This window comes from Tiliqua scincoides, chromosome 7 (assembly GCF_035046505.1).
Source record: "Tiliqua scincoides isolate rTilSci1 chromosome 7, rTilSci1.hap2, whole genome shotgun sequence".
NCBI classification, from domain to species: Eukaryota; Metazoa; Chordata; class Lepidosauria; order Squamata; family Scincidae; genus Tiliqua; species Tiliqua scincoides.
Window position 1 is genome coordinate 21,784,120 of NC_089827.1, and position 16,562 is coordinate 21,800,681.

Genomic DNA, 16,562 nt, shown 5'->3' on the forward strand with positions numbered 1-16,562 from the left:
CAATTCACAGCAGAGAGATGCAGCTGCATATATTTGCAGCCCTTTCTACTCAGAAGTAGACCCACTGCTTTCCATGGGTGTTATTCTTAAGTAATGGTGCACTGAATTGTAGCCTGGGAAGGAGGGTCCCATCCTGGTGTTTCAAAAAACAGACCTTCTTTGCAAGCATTTGCCAAGCAGAACCAGGCTGCAGCAGAAGGAAGGAGAATAAAAGGTTAACTTTGGCTGGAAGGTCCCTGGAAAGTAAGTATAGCAACTATATAGGTGCCTGCCTGAGCTGAGCAACAGCTCAGCTGAGAAAGGAAACTGTTCAGAGTTGAAAGGTTCTGCCCTCTGATTGACCTGGAGATCAGGCGAAGTGAGAATTGGAGCTTGATTACTTGGCAAAAATTTCACATACTATTTGTGAGTAGGCTGGTTTGTAGATTATGTGGTTTGTAGATCATCATCTTAATCCTCCTTTGGCTAGTCCCATCTGAGCACTTTTAATTCCTTACATTATACAGAGTTCCCATGAACTAACATTCAGATGTCCATTGACCATTTGGGGGGGGGGGGGTAATGTCAAGCAATAGGCTGCAAAGTTTACTTATGAGTAAATCAGCTAGTTTGGAGAACTTTACTGCAGCTTCACTGGATCCAGCACTGCATACTGGAGCCCTTCCAAGTCAGCTGTGTGGCACCCAAGGAACAGACAACTGGATTATTCTTGCGCTGTTTTTTGATAGTACAAAAAAAAAAACCACACTCTTGAAGAGTAACACAAAAACATACCACACAATTTATCTCCCCCTCCTGCACCCTTTTAGGAAGGACCAGAATGCAAGAAGTTATCATGTGCTCATCTCATTCCCTGACAAAGCACCTTCATACATGACAGTGTCACACAGTAAAGAGGAAGCATCAGGTACTTCCTGATTCCTGGGTCTCCACAATGGTCTCATAAGAAATAAAATGTTTGTACCTCTCACACCTGAAAAACGTATAGGCTCCCCCTGGATGAGAAACGTGTACATCTCATGGCTGAGGAGATGTTAATTTTTGCTTCTGATGGGATGGTATGAGGGAAGAACAGGAACTATGAAACATATGTGCCTCTTGTTCCATTTCACAACATTACGATGTACAAATGCTCCCAGGCTGAAGTAGCAAGCATCAATAAGTGTGCTGCAGTTGGTTTCTGCCTGCATTATTCATCCCTACAAGTAGCTAAACATGTCTAACTTGAAGCTTCTCCTAACTTTGTTCATTATCTAAGGTTGCAGCAATTTGTGGAATCCTAACTTGCGTGGCAAATTGATAGAAGCATATTTACCTTTGGGAGCACACTGAGGGAAGGAACTGTAGAAACACTTTTCTCAGTTGTATGACATTCTAAAATTGCAGACAAAGGGACACTAAAGAGAGGAGCAGACTGCTGATATTTCAGCCTCTAACAGCCTTTCACAGCCACTGAATAGTAGATTGTCAAACTGTCGGCTATGCTGGCCATATTGCTCAAGTCATAGCATTGGCTCTTATTTTCTGTGGCTCTTTCTTTGAATCCAGTTTTATGGAATGTAGTCTCCCATACATACTAAAACAGATTTCTGTTAATAAAAAAGACACCCTTAGCTAGCTACTTGGGCCTCTATAAATTGAATATATCACATGAAGTTTTGCTTTAAAGGTGAAAAATATCCAAGGGAATCCAGGCACAAAGTAGGGGGAAATGGGGGTGACATTTTCCTTCTACTCCATGGTCCTAATTTATATCTCCTGCCTTTTGAATTATTCAATTCAATTATTCAATTCAAATCAATTATTTTAATAGGATTGCAATTGGCATAAAATAGAGCAGCCTTCCTTGGCTCGTTTGCATAAGGCCTCAGGTGTGCTGTGCCTTGCTGGGTCTGCCTGCAGCCAGTTTCTGGTGCCTTACCTCTTGTGCCTCTCCTTCAGCAAATCAGGCCAGGTTATCATCCTAGAGAAAATATTGTGCCCTTCTGGGGCAACGCCTAGATGGATTCAATCAACTGAATCCTAAGACTTGTGAAGCTTACATTCAAGCCAGTCTAAGCCACTCCTCAATATACAGACTTTCTTGTTCTGTCTCTTCGACCCTGGTGATTCCCTTCTACCCAAGCCCTGAGTATGCTTTCCACCTCTGTCTTCAGGTCGACTTACTTGCACTCAACTTCAGCCTAGTCTGGCTACACCTTCTGCCTCTGGCCTCTATGCTCCATGATCATCTCATAGCCAAGATGTAATAGGCTAAGCGCAGGAAGGATGCCAACAAAACTCACTTGCACATCATTGCACTGTGCAATTTAGAACAGTAACCAAACTTTTCTTTTGGTTGGCTGATGTCTTTATTGTAAAAGCCAGCAGCATAGCTGAGGGGGGGGGGAGCAAAATGGTAAGTACTGAAGGCACCACAATGGGCGCAATCCTAACCAACTTTCCAGCACTGTCATAGCTGTGGCAGAGGGGCATGTGCTGCATCCTGCAGTTGGGGGGCAGTCATGGAGGCCTCCTCAAGGTAGGGCAATGTTTGTTCCCTTACCTTGGAGTTGCATTGCCCTTATGTCAGTGCTGGAAAGTTGGGTGAGGATTGCGGCCAATGTGTCATATAAACATCCCCTCCCACTAGCCGTCAGAGCCAAAAGCTATGCTACTGGAGAAAGCACTACACTGCTGGTTCTTAACTAAAGCTTGGCCAATAATGCCACTCAAGCTCAAATCAATTCTAATCTGAAGACTCTTTCACTGTCTTCCAGCTAATTCTGTTTTGCCTTTGCCTTGAATAAGGATGCCCCAGTCATTTTGCTTTTTGCAATTTGCAGAATTAATACTCTACACAGAGCATAATGCATTTTAAGGGAACAAATATTTTGAGACTTCTGTTCATTTGGCTTTCATATTATTTCACAATGTTCACATCCTTTCACATTGCAATTCTGTGCATTTTGGTCTTGGAGGAGTCGCTGGTCTATCCATTATACTTGGAAAACTGGTCTGCCCTCTTTTCTCAAGGGATGTTAAGTGCTCTGATTATGCTACTTAAGTAGTTTTCAGTTGCACAGATCATTATGAATCCTGCTCATTCTTGGTAGAGCTGTAATTTTAATTGCAAAAACGCTGGTTGTGTGGAAGCTCGACTCTGACAGTTATTCTTATATGAACATTTAGATAATTGTCAAGGAAAGAAGAGATCAAAACAGACGGTAATTTAATAGTAAGCTGGGTCTCTTTTTTGTTCCATGCATATTCGTGTAACAGCAGTTGGGTGCTGATTATGGTATAATTTTCCTATAATTCGTTCATATCCTAAGCACATGCAGTACAAAACTGGGGTAAATCTCTTGATGTTAAAAGTTGAGACCTTGATGCTTGAAGTGGTAACTGATGCTGTTTGCTCATGGATGAAACTTCCCATAATTATCAAAATAATTGCACCAGCAGCTAGACTTGATTATGGTTCAAGGCCATGGAAGGTATCATCATAATTTTCAGCAGTGCTGGTGACTATATTTGTCACAGATATGACAATACCTTGATTCTGACTTTTTTCTTCTATTTTTCCATAAAACTTGGTAAAGTTTGTTTACCTGCACAGGGCCAATTTGTTCTTTTTCCTGCATGGGGGGGGGGTGTCTTGTCCTTTCTTCAAGCCTAGAAATGTATCCAAAGTTTTCTACAGAAAGCTTCTGAGTCAACCCAATGAGGCAGAAAAGGTGAGGAGTGTTGGGGCCAGGGGTTCATGGGTAAGAAGAGTCATATAGCAGAATATCCTTTTTCCGATTGCTCCCCATGAACCTGTTAGTTGGCTGTTAACAATAAAGCAAGAGCAAAAAAAATGTAGATCTCTGTTAGTAGCAGTGTTCTCTGTAAGGGAACATTGTGTGCCAGTGTGTGGACCCCTTTTGTAGCTGCACAGTGTTGTGACTCTACCACCTCTGGACATTCAGCAATAACATTATCATGTTATCGCTGAACTTCCACATTGCCAAGCTTCATGTTGCGTGGAGTTTGGCTTGGAGGTACACAGTTGTTTGGCCACATGGTCACTCGGCCATGCAGTGGTTTGTAGTACAGGTCCTAGACTTTGGAACAGGGAAATCTAGAGCTATTCCCTTTGCATGTGTGTGCTGGCTGACAGAGTTCATGGGGGGAGTTCCTACATATTGGAAGGGCAGGGGAAGGGGGGAAAAACAAGGTAGGGACACCTCCAAATACCATACAGCAGTGGTACCCAATATCCTCCTTAGGAGGAAGGAACCACCTAAGTGCTTGTGGGGGAGGGGGATTGCAGCAATGTGAACCCCAGGATCATGCTGCTGCTGGGGAAAGGGGGGGGGTTCCTGGCTTACCTGGAGTCCAGGGGGTGAGGGAAGCCCTGCAGACACCTCTGTAGGGCTCCCCAAGCCTGGAAAAAAAATTCGTTTTAAATCATGATCGGAAGTCACTTCTGATTTCATGTTTGGAAACCTGAAGTGGCTTCCGTATTGATCATGAGTTTTAAAAAATTTTCAGGCTTGGGGAGCTCTGTGGAGGTGCCCACAGGGCTCCCTGCACCTCCCAGACCCTGTCGCTGGCTTCAGGTAAGCCAGGACCCCCCTCTTTCCCCAGCAGCAGCGTGATCCTGGTGATTGTATTACTGTAACCCCCCTGCCCATGCCCCTTAAGGGGCCAGACCTAAGTGCTTCCCTGGCTGGTGGGTTGCAACCCACCAGTTTGGGAACCACTGTCACAGGGGACAAGAATAAAGGTCTGAGACAGGTAGCCTCAGAGTCATCTGTCTTCTGGAGAATACACTTCCTCCCAATGTCCTGACGACAGTGTTATTTTCCAACAAAGCATATGAAATAAAAGCACATAATTGCAGCGACTGCACGAACAATTTCAAGCCTGTACTTTTGATTCTTGCCATATGTTCTCCAAGCTCAGCATGAATCTCTGGTACTTGCAGGAAAGAACCACACAGCTTTGTGGAACTTATAACCCAATCCTATGCTGCCCATACGCCACAAAACGCATGTTCTGGCAGCGTATGGTGCTTTATGGTGGTCATAAATGCAACCTACCATTGGGAAGAGCTGGGTCTCCATAAGTCACAAGCACAGTGGTGGCCCACCAGCACAGCTATCACGTCCCCTGATGCCACTAAGTCAATGCAGGGGGAAGAAGGGAGGGGCAGAATGGGTGGAACAGGGAGGAGATGGGACATAACTGGGGTGGAGCAAGACCTGGAAGGGGTGGTACTGGAGGCAGCAACTCTGCCAATATCCTATCCCCTTTCCAGCCTCAATTGGCCTTCCCACGTCTGGGCCAACTTGCGCCAACAAAATTGCTGCAGCAGGTCCAAGTAGATCTGTCCCGGGGCCAGAGTCTTACCCTCAGAGGAGACTTCTGGGACTGCCCCCCTGCAGAATTCAGCACATGCTCCAGTGGCGTGGCTGCATTTGGGGGGGGGGAAGAGGATAGGACTGAACCCTTAGAAATGGACTGCTTTCAAACTTGGAATGGTTAACAATGAAACATTTAGTGTTTGCAGATACAGTACTTTAACGTATTGTATTACTCCAAAACATATTTTCATGAAGACACAACTATGCTGCATCTCAACTATAAATTGACCTGATGTGCAATTGTTCTCAATAAAGGACTGTTGGGAACTAGGAAAGGGAGTGACTTCCAATGCAAAGAGATCCCCCTCATACACAGCTAATTTATATTTATTTATACAGGTATTTATATACCACCTTTCTTTGGTCGTCAGATTTCTCCTCAGACTTTAATCCAAGGCGGTTTACATAGGCAGGCTGTTCTAAACCCCCGTAGGGATTTTCACAATTGAATAGTTCTAGTCTTTCATAGAACTTGTTCCAGCTGACTTCCTTCCCAGTCTGGCCTCTCTCTGGCCTTCGCCTCCCACGCTCCACTTGACGGCAACTCCTCTCTGCCACCAAGGGTCAGCTCATCAGTATATCAGCGTGTCATCAGTTCTCGGGTACTTCCAGTTGTTTCAAACTGGCAGCCTCAGACCTTCAGGCATACAAGGTGGTAGTTCTACCAACTGAGCCAGACCTACTGCCCTCCTACTTCCTGCCTCATGAGGTACATAGTTTTCTTCCATAGTTCCGGGCTCAAGCAGCTAGAAGTTTTGATTTTCACAGTAGGCAAAAGAAGAAGCAGGAGGGATGTTTGTGCAAGAATCTGAACTACGATCTACATTGTTTGATTTAGTTATGAATTGAAGGGAAATGAATGGAGAGATGATCACGTTTGCAGCTGGAGCACATGAGAGCTGAGATTCTAAATTAATTTTTTTTCTAAAAAGTTACTTTAAAGATATCCAACGGGTAATGAATGCCAGGTTGTATTAGAAAACAGACAAATAATACAGAGAATTTTGGGAGGAAGGAAGGTAATGACTGTTTTTTTCCTATCGTGTTATTGTCGTATCCTAAGCAATTTAACGAAAGAAGAAAGTTAGGGACTTCTTTTCACATGTTAAATTTTTTTGCGCTTTTACAGCGCAATCCTAACTTGTGCTGGAACAGGCAGGCCAGCTGGCCTGTGCTGTATCCGGCATGAGTTTCACGCTGGCTCTGGCCCAGCCCAAGGCAAGGGGAAGCAATTCCCCTTACCCCAGGTAGAACCACAGCAGTCCCAATGGGTCTACTTGGACCTGAGCCACCTAAAGAAGTGGCACAGATCCAAGCAGAACCAAGCAGCCTGGACCCACCCCACTCCAAGAACAATGTCAGGATCCGCAATAACTGCTGGGTCCTGGCGTCACCCTCTCTCCACCCCAAAATGCCTCCTCCCCGCTCTCCCCACACTCCCCGGATCCCCTCACTGGCCAAACTTGGCTGGCATGGACTCACATTCCGCTGCCACCATGGAGGCTGAATCTGGGCTCCACAGGCTGGCCCATCTCCATGCGCCAGTGTGGCTGACTTCTAAGGAGGTAAAAACATGCTTTACAGCATGTTTGCAACCCTCCTGAGTCAGCTTAACGGACTTGTGCCAGCCGTGGGCACAATTAGGATTGAGGCCTTAGAGACTTTCTGCAATAGACAATAGAACCGTTATGATTCCAACATCCTATTTGTTTTCATTTTGTATACATTGCTTTTTTCTTTTTTCTCAGTGTAGTTTTAGCATAAAACAGCAATTCTTGTCTAATCCATGCATTCTGTATTGATATTACTATTTATTTATGTAATGTGTTTACATACCACTTTAAAAAAAATAAAATGTTCATAAACTGCAGGCATCTGTGCATGTCTACTCTGAAGTAAGTCCCATTCTGTTTGCTGCAGCTTACTCTCAGGAAAGCATGTACACAATTACAGCTAAAGTAGTGTACAAGAACCAAACAGTAACTGCAAAGCTGTAGGTAAAAAATTACAAATGGCATATTAAAACAATAAGCAGAAATCAGTTAAGATTAAATAAAACCAGTAAAGTCAACCAATTAAAAGCTAGGTGAAATAAAAATATTTCCAAAGCTCTTCTAATAATGATGTGACTTATCTGCCCAGGGAGGGAATTCTACAACTGTCAGGCACTAGCACTGCTTCCGCTATCCATCAAATGAAATTGATTAAGGGCCTGAGATGCAAATCTAAATGCCCAGATAGGTTCATATGGGGATATCCTTGAGGTAATTTGGTCCTGAGCCATGGAGGGTTTTAAAAGTAACAGCCAGCTCTTAAACCTGGGCCTGGAAATGAACTGAAAACCTGTGCAGTTGGTACAAGACAGGTTATTATAATAGACACAGGTTTTCTAGCCCCCAAGGTAGTCTGATCCCCAAAGTATGGATAGTGCATTTTATATTGGACTCTTATAAATTGGACCCTTTATAATGAATGGCTCAGTCCTGTTCAAGCCTAGTGTCACCAGAACCAGTATTCAGTGGCACTAAGTACTTTCTGGCTGTCCAGAAGGTGACGGGCAGGAGTGAACAGGCTGACCACAGCCACAGGTGGCAAGCGACTGGATCTCCATCTGGTCTCGGAAGCTAAGCAGGGTCAGGCCTGGTTAGTACTTGGATGGGAGACCGCCTGGGAATACCGGGTGCTGTAGGCTTATACCATAGTCTTTCGAGACTGAAGGTTGCCAACCAGTGGATCCACACACCAGCGGCCTCCAGACATCCACCAACCAGAACACTTAGGGGGTGGGAGAAAAGCAAAGGGTGGGCTGAACAAGGCAGCGACAGAGCAGGGAGAGGAGGGTAGGTTGGGACCAGGAAGGGGTGGGTTCAGCAGCAGTGGCATTCACTGAATGCAAACCTCTTTCTTGATTTTCTTTCACAGGTCTTTGAGGATTTGTGTCAGTGATATTGCTGGCACAGGTCCAGGTGGACTCACCGGGCCAGCAGCAAAGTTTCCCTCGCCCCAAGAAGGTCTCTGGAGGCCAGAACTCCCCAGTGGGATGCAGCTGTCACCTTGTTGGTGGTGCTGCTCCATCACTGTCTGGGAAATTAAGGTGGATTGGGTGGTAAGAGATGTGATGATTTAAGGACGTTAGACACGAACATCTTTGAGAGCACATCTGAGCCCTACTCGGGTGCTACATTGCTGCATAGCACCCTATTCAGGTGCTATGTTAGGTACACCGTACTCAGTTTTAGGGGGAACAGAAGTGTGCTAACTAGTCACGCTACCTGGCACCACTACACTACACCAATACAAGGCTCCCAGGTACATAACACCTGAATTGTGCTCTGGAGGTTTACAGATCCGAAAAAAGAACATTCTTTTTGATGCATCCTTATTTTTTGTGATAGCAGGATTACCTATCTAAACATGTAATGAAATAGACTTTGGGTGCAATCCTAACATTGGGTGCAATGCAGCTCTGAGGTAAGGGAATAAACATTCCCTTACTTTGAGAAGGCCTCCGTGAGTGACACTCAACTGCAGGATGCAGCACATGTCCTATTGGCACAGCTATGCCATTGCTGGAAAGCACTGACATAAAGGGTTAGGATTGCGCCCTTTAGCACACCAGTTTCTGCCCTAAACTATAGCCCAGTCAGCCTGAAACTGACACATGGTGAATATAGTTATGTCCTTTCCCAAGAAGCTAATTCAAAGCCATTGTATCAAGATCTGATAAAGGACAATCCCAACACTTAAATTTAGGGTTTTTTAATGGCATGTATTTCAGTTCCTCTTTAGTTTCATTTAAAGTGCCATTTTTAACAGATGGTATGAGTTTTTTTGGCATCAGAACATACACCATTGAAACACATCAACAAACACATGCACACAGGAATACTTTTTAAAGCAGTGCTTGGATCTATATTGGGAACCTTTGCCAAAGGGATCTAAATAAAAGAAGCAGAGTCCAAGGTAGGTGCAAGACACTTCATGTTCAAGCCAAAAAGGATGACAGATGCCCCATGTGGTGGTGAACACATCCTAATTGGCAGTCCAATCCTATGATGCCCCTCCATGGTTCAGTAGCAAAGAAATGACCACTACTGTATCCCGTTGGGCCAAGGGGCACCCAGAGGTCTCCTCAGAGTACCCAAGTACCTGTGTTGAGCCCTAGCAGCCCCTATGGGTCTACTCAGTTCTATACCAGCTATATAGCTGGTGCAGATCTTAGCAGACCCATGTAGGGCTGTAAAGCCTGGGATGGCGGGATAGGATTCTGCAGTAGCCACTGCTGCTATCCCTGCCCCCCTCCTGGGCTTGAACTGCCCTGGGCCACCCTCCTGAACCATCCTCCCTCACCCTCCACACCTTCTCCCCACCCCAGAATGCCTCCATGCTACTCAGGGGATACTCCCCTCTGGAGGCTCCTGGTAGTTGCTCCACTAGCGTGGAGACCCAGCACCAACTGGCACTGGCTCCCATGCCTCCGTGTTCATTTCCCAGCTGCCATAACATGCCTTGTAGCATGTTTGTGACAGCCATTACCAGGGCAGCGCATGGGGGAATGGCACTGCCTAGCAATAGGATCAGGCCCTAAATTAGTTGACAATTTACTGTTCCTTGTTAGCACCTCCAAATCTACTCCGAAGAAAGTCTACCCACTGACTAATGCCAACTTTGAATGGTAAGTGCTACTAACATCATCTTTTCTTGAAATTGCAGTCATTGGAACGTGTAAGATGATTAAAAATTGAGGAAGAGCTTGCTAGATATAGACATAAATTCTGAATGACCAGAATTGTGATCCAAATGCCATAAAGCACTTTGTGACAGTGTAGTAGTTAGTGGCACTGCTGGAAGGCCTGTGCTGTCCCACCAGCACAAGTGCTGGCCTCCATATGCTGGAGCAGGTAAGCTCCCTGCTGAGTAGCAGAAGGGTGGGGGGAGCGCAGGGAGAGGGAGTAACAGGCTGGGGGGTGGCTGGATCAGGTCCTGGGAGAGGGGCGAAATTGGCAGTGCTGGTGTGTTCCATATCCTATCATCCTTTCTGGGCAAGATCCTCCAGCACAGATCCACTTGGACTTGCATCAGCACTTTAGCAGGCTCAGGTCTGAGTAGACCTGTTGTTGCAGCTGGGGTTTTCCCTGGGGCAAGAAGACGAATGTCCCCTTACCTTGAGGAGACATCCAGATGGCAAAATTTCCCTGCAGATACCACGTAAGCACTGGAGAATTTCAATAGGATTGGGTTTCTAGTTTTGGCTAAGTCCTTGTTTCAGAGAACAAGTAGCACTGGCAATATTTTGTAACGTACGTGGTGGACATCACCTGAGTAACTTACTAACGGCAACTCATGTTTATGTAGACCATTGTGTCCACATAAGACTGTGCTTCTTTTCCATTTTCCTTTGGAAAGAAAAATCAGAAATTTTTTTTTAATCAGACACGGTGTTCAAGAATGGCCTGAGTAGGTAGCGAGAAGCAACCTGCAGTTCCCATTTGAGGCTTCTGATTGCAAACTCTTGGCAATTAAAATTCTCTTTCACCCTCAGGAAATCAAATATGAATATGAAACTGCTCCCCTGGAGGTGAAACTCATCAGATCATTTCCCAATTAAATCCGTTTCAGCTACAAAACATGCTCATAAAAATAATAAAGCTCACTGGTCAGGGCAAGGAGGGAACGTACTGATACTGTTTGTTTGGGGAACTGCATTTCTGAAATACACCTAGAGCAATGCAAGTCCCACCGCCGCCTGGGAATACCAGGTGCTGTAGGCTTATACCATGATTTCGGAAGCTAAGCAAGGTCAGGCCTGGTTAGTACTTGGATGGGAGACCGCCTGGGAATACCGGGTGCTGTAGGCTTATACCATGATTTCGGAAGCTAAGCAAGGTCAGGCCTGGTTAGTACTTGGATGGGAGACCGCCTGGGAATACCGGGTGCTGTAGGCTTATACCATGATTTCGGAAGCTAAGCAAGGTCAGGCCTGGTTAGTACTTGGATGGGAGACCGCCTGGGAATACCGGGTGCTGTAGGCTTATACCATAGTCTTTCGAGATTGAAGGTTGCCAACCAACCAACCAATGCAAGTCCCTCTTAAACAAATGTGTTGCCATTAGAATTATGATGCTACTGACACAGGGCAATAATTTCAAAAAGAGATGACTGCAGCATAGTAGACATTGGGTATATTTGATCACATTAAGTATTTCACAGCTGGCATTTTGACTCATTATGGTAACCAGAGGATTCTGCCAACTAAACAACGTGTGACCTTCTGAATCAAGGTCCATCATGGTGTCAGGGAATAAAAATTTAGATATCCACTTTTCCTCTGGTTTCTTTGCCATAGCCTTTCTTGTTATACTGTATTGCTACTCGGGGATCTCTTGTGTGGTAGGAGCTTAATGCTTCGAAATAAAACGTTACTGTGGAGCACTAATCCCAGAACAAAGCTTGCCCATAAAAACAAATGTCCCAGACCAGAAAATAAAATTATTTTAGCTCCATCAAATCATTGCAAAATTGGAAAAAAAAAAAACCAACAACACATTTTGATAGCCTCCTTTTGCCCAGAAAAAGATGGAGAAGCAGACTGAGGAGAACAGAAGCATGGCACTGTGTTATGTGTGCAGAACAGCCGTCTGTCTGTCTTTGCTTGGGGAAGACAGGGATCTAATCTCTGTGGGCAGCTTTTGGGCACTGAGATTTTGCAGAAGGAACCAGGAAGCAGGAAAATAAACAAAAGTAAATGAAAGCTCCAATGAGCAAGAGGAAAGTATGCAATTATGAAAAAGAAAAAATATATATTTTTTTAGCAGTAACCCCTGCTAACTGGGTAAGAGGCACTTTTTCAAGTAGGTGCTCCTCTTTTTAGCAGGGGGAGAGTAAGTGGCCCACCTCACGCCAGCACTGTCTTTTCCCGTGGCTGTCTGCTGGTGTTCTTTTGCATCTTTTTAGATTGTGAGCCCTTTTGGGACAGGGAGCCATTTAGTTATTTGATTTTTCTCTGTAAACCGCTTTGTGAACTTTAGTTGAAAAGCGGTATATAAATACTGTTAATAATAATAATAATTTTTTCATATGTAGTACAAGAAATTAGACAAGGAAGGTTGAAGTAGTTGGGGAAACTGGGTGGGGAGGAGAGAAAAGAGTCACATTTCAGTCACAAAATGTGATCATTTGCAAATAGTCACTATGCATTTTGTTATAGCCTTCTATGGCTTTCTTTGCTTTTGGATTTTCCCTCCCCATTGTCCGCCTCCACTAGGGCCTCAAAAAAATGGGGGTACAAGCCCACCCCACCCTGCCAAGCCACACCCACCACACCTTCGCACCAGAGCCGTGGTGATCAACTCAGTGAACATTTCAATGTATGGCAGCTGTGAAGCAGGCTAATTTCATGCTGAGGGTCATTCAGGATTGAAAATAAAATGAATGAATAAAAAACCACCCTTATAGAAATTGAAGGTACAGCTGTTCACACAAACACACACACACACACACACACACACACACACACACACACACACACACACACACACCCCATATTTCTACTCCCTCGAAGTACCAGAGCCAGGTCATTCAATGACATGGACTGATAGGCAATTTAGAATGGACAAAAGGAGGCGCTCTCTTCAGTCAGGTCCATGTGCCTTAACATCAAGGAAAGCAGCAACAGAATGCACGCTGATTCAACAGGTTACATATATACAGAAGCAGTATACTCCTTAAGGTGTTATGACTTGATGAAACCTTCAGGTAACCTAAAGCAGACGCCCTGGAAGAATGCTACCTAAATGGCAGTTGTTAAGGTGCCACCGAACTCTTGGTTCATTCAGTTATCCGTGTTGAAAGCTGACCAGGTTACTTCCTCTTTTCTCCTCTTCCTCTCCATACTCGGGAAAGAGCAAGACATCAGTGAGTTGTGCTGGTGAGCAGAACTTCATGTGGGGTCCTCAGTCTGGAGACCAGCCTACTTGTTGTTGGCATCCTTCAGTCTCGGAAGACTATGGTGTCACACTCTGAATGGTGGTTCTGGAACAGAGTGTCCTCTCCAGTGCGCGAAGCCTGGGTTAAGTAGGTATGGAGGATAGGCTGTTACCCATGCAGCAAATCCCCCCTCTCCACATTGCTGAAATGGTCCAATGGAAAGGCAGAGGCCAATACGGTGGGTTCCAGCAGCGTTGCAGGAGTTGCCAGAACGTGACTGTGTTCAGCCATGAACTGCCTCAGGGACTCCAGCTCTGGATTTTGCCTCGAGGTTGACTCCTGAAGCCTTTTCCATAACTGGGTGTAGCCACAAGGCAGTGGAGGTTTGGGATCAGAGTTTTCCTTCTCTCAGATGAGCTGCCTTCCCAGGCTGACGAGTCCTATCTACCTAGGCTAGGTGACCAGCCTAGGCTAGAGGTAAATAACTGGGATCGGGTTATTGGCTGAAAAGTTTTTCTTTGAATTGTTGTATGACATATTCATAGGGTACATGAAGGTGGCTTGTGCTTCCAGGGGCTTTCCAGCCCAGGTGAGACTGGGGTGCTACTGGAAGGAAGGCAGGGGGAGCCAGGGGAGTCCCTGGAAGGGGGGAGAAGGCCCAGGTGAGCCCAAGAATCACAGAAAGCCGTTGTTTTTGTTTTCTTCTTCGTGTTCTTCTGTTAAGTTTAGAGATGGGCCAGAAGTGCACTCTGTAGCCAGCACAAAAAGCAGCAAGAGCAGATACTTCTACAGATCTAAGCAACGAGCCAACCTGAACTAGAGGCTTTGCTCCTGTTTGTGGCCCTCCTTCCTCTCCTGCTCTGGTTGTTCACTGGTATTTCACACTGGGCTCAGCACTACACTGCATTGCATATGCACCAGTGCTCTGGGGCTCCCCAAGACTCTGTTCATGCACTGGTGGGGCTCCCCGGGGCTCCTTTTAGGAGCGTAAGGGGCTACAGAGACCAAAAGGTTTGAGAATGCAGCAATACAAGGAATTGGACAGCATGGCCTGCACTAACTTTTTGTCCACAAGAGGACAGCACACCAATATTTCCATAGAAAACCCAGGCATCTTGAGGCATGTATGTCAGTGCTCTTTCCTATGTGTTCAGCACAGATGCAATACAACAGCACACAGAATGGCTTGCAAAGACTTTTTTTATCCACCAGATGGCAGCACAGCTATATAACCAGGTAAGACCTGTGTATGAAAGCATATCTGTCATCTTGGTAAGCTGGTTTCCCTCATTTCCTTCTCCACTTTCCATTGGGGGGGAGGGGAGATCTATGGCTCAGTGCAATCAGCACCCCAAATATACCCAGGAATTGAGGTAACGTTTAAGGAAGCAAAGTGTGTGTTGGCCTGTGTTATTTTTTATTCTCATGAATTTTGGTAAACCGCTGTGATTGCTTTGAAAAGTGGTCTAAAAATTACATAAATAAAAAATGCAGTAGAGAAATAACAATCACATCAGAACTCAGAGTTCCCTCCATCTTGACAACTGCCTAGGAAGCTGAAGTTCAGTTCTGTTGGCAGCACTGTTTTCAACATGCAGTAAAATAAGAATGGGATAATGACACTTTAAGGACTTTTTTTTTCCAATTGGTTTTACTGGGAAAATATGTAACTGCATACTGTAAACACAAAGAGCAAACAGTATTAAAAGTCTTTCCCACTGTTGCAGTGTTTTAACTGTTTCAGAATCCTACCAGTATACTGTAACTTGCTGTTTTTATTTTTTTTTAATTCCATGTGCTGAACTTAGAGGTGAAAGCATGTGGCATTTTACTGCCTCCAAATTATGCAGATTTGAAACAACTGAATGCATTATGTTCTTAAGTAATATTCAGCCTGGATGTCCACCTAGGAAGAGAGGAGAAAAACATGAAACAAAAAGGAAAACGATGCACTTATTGTTTCAGCCATGTTTCAGCCAATAAACGAAGCATTTATTGTTTCAGCCATGATGATGTTTCATTACCACGAAAACCATGTACGTGTGAAAATACCCCTTTCTGCTGTTGTGTGTGGATGATTTGTAGATAGAATTGTGTGTGCTGAGCATCCCAGCAAATCCACGTTACAAAATATAGAGCACTAGACCACTGTTTCTCAAGGTTTGTCCTCCGCCGTACCACTTCACATGGTCCATCTATTTGAAGGACCACCAAAAGTAACTGGCAATGACATCATCGCCAGTTCCTTCTTGGTTTGAGGCCAGATGCTACCGACACTAGTAAGAGACTCAGGGTGGACGGGATGGCTTTTTCAAGCATGGAAAAACATGCTTTGGACCCTCCTATCCTGGTCTCACTGCTGGGCAGCACATGCCCGGCAAGTACCACTGGTAGCACTTGTACCACTGGTTGAGAAACACTGCACTAGAAGATTGCTTCATGCAGTGGTTCCCAAACTTTTTAGAGGCTGTTGTCTAATTTATAAATGCCCTGGGGTGTGGCTGTAATGGTGATTGGGCAGTAGTGCCCCCCCCCAAGTAGCAGCTTGTTTAACCCTTGATGCACATAGCCTAACCTGCCCTGTCGGTTTCACGACTCAACAACAATTGGGTCATGACCCATTGGTGGGTCCTGGAGCATAGGATCATTTGCTCTAGAACCACTCCATACAAATGACCTGTCTACAGTCATTGGCAGGACAGACACACACACACACACACACACACACACACACAGACAATCCTATGCCTGTCTACTCAGAAGTAGGTCCTATTGTGTTCAGTGGGGCTTACTTCCAGGAAAGTGTATAGAGCAGTGTTTCTCAAACTGTGGGTCTGGACCCACTAGGTGGGTTGCGAGCCAATTTCCGGTGAGCCCCCATTCATTTCAGTATTTTATTTTTGATATATCAGACTTGATGCTACCAAGGTATGTGACTGCATCAGGGGATATGTTACATCTCTGTACTTTTAACAGGCTACTATGTATACGCTTTAACCAATGATAGTAAATGGGGCTTACTGCTAGGTAAGTGTGGGCAGGATCGCAGCCTAGGATTGTCAAAAATCTTCCTGCTTGATGATGTCACTTCCAGCCATGACATCACTTCTGGTGGGTCCTGACAGATCCTTATTCTAAAAAGTGGGTCCCCAGTGCTAAGAGTTTGAGAAGCCCTGGTAGAGGATTGCAGCCTGAGTGAAATGGAACTTGGGGGGTGGCATTGCTGTTTCAGGCTAGATCAAGCCA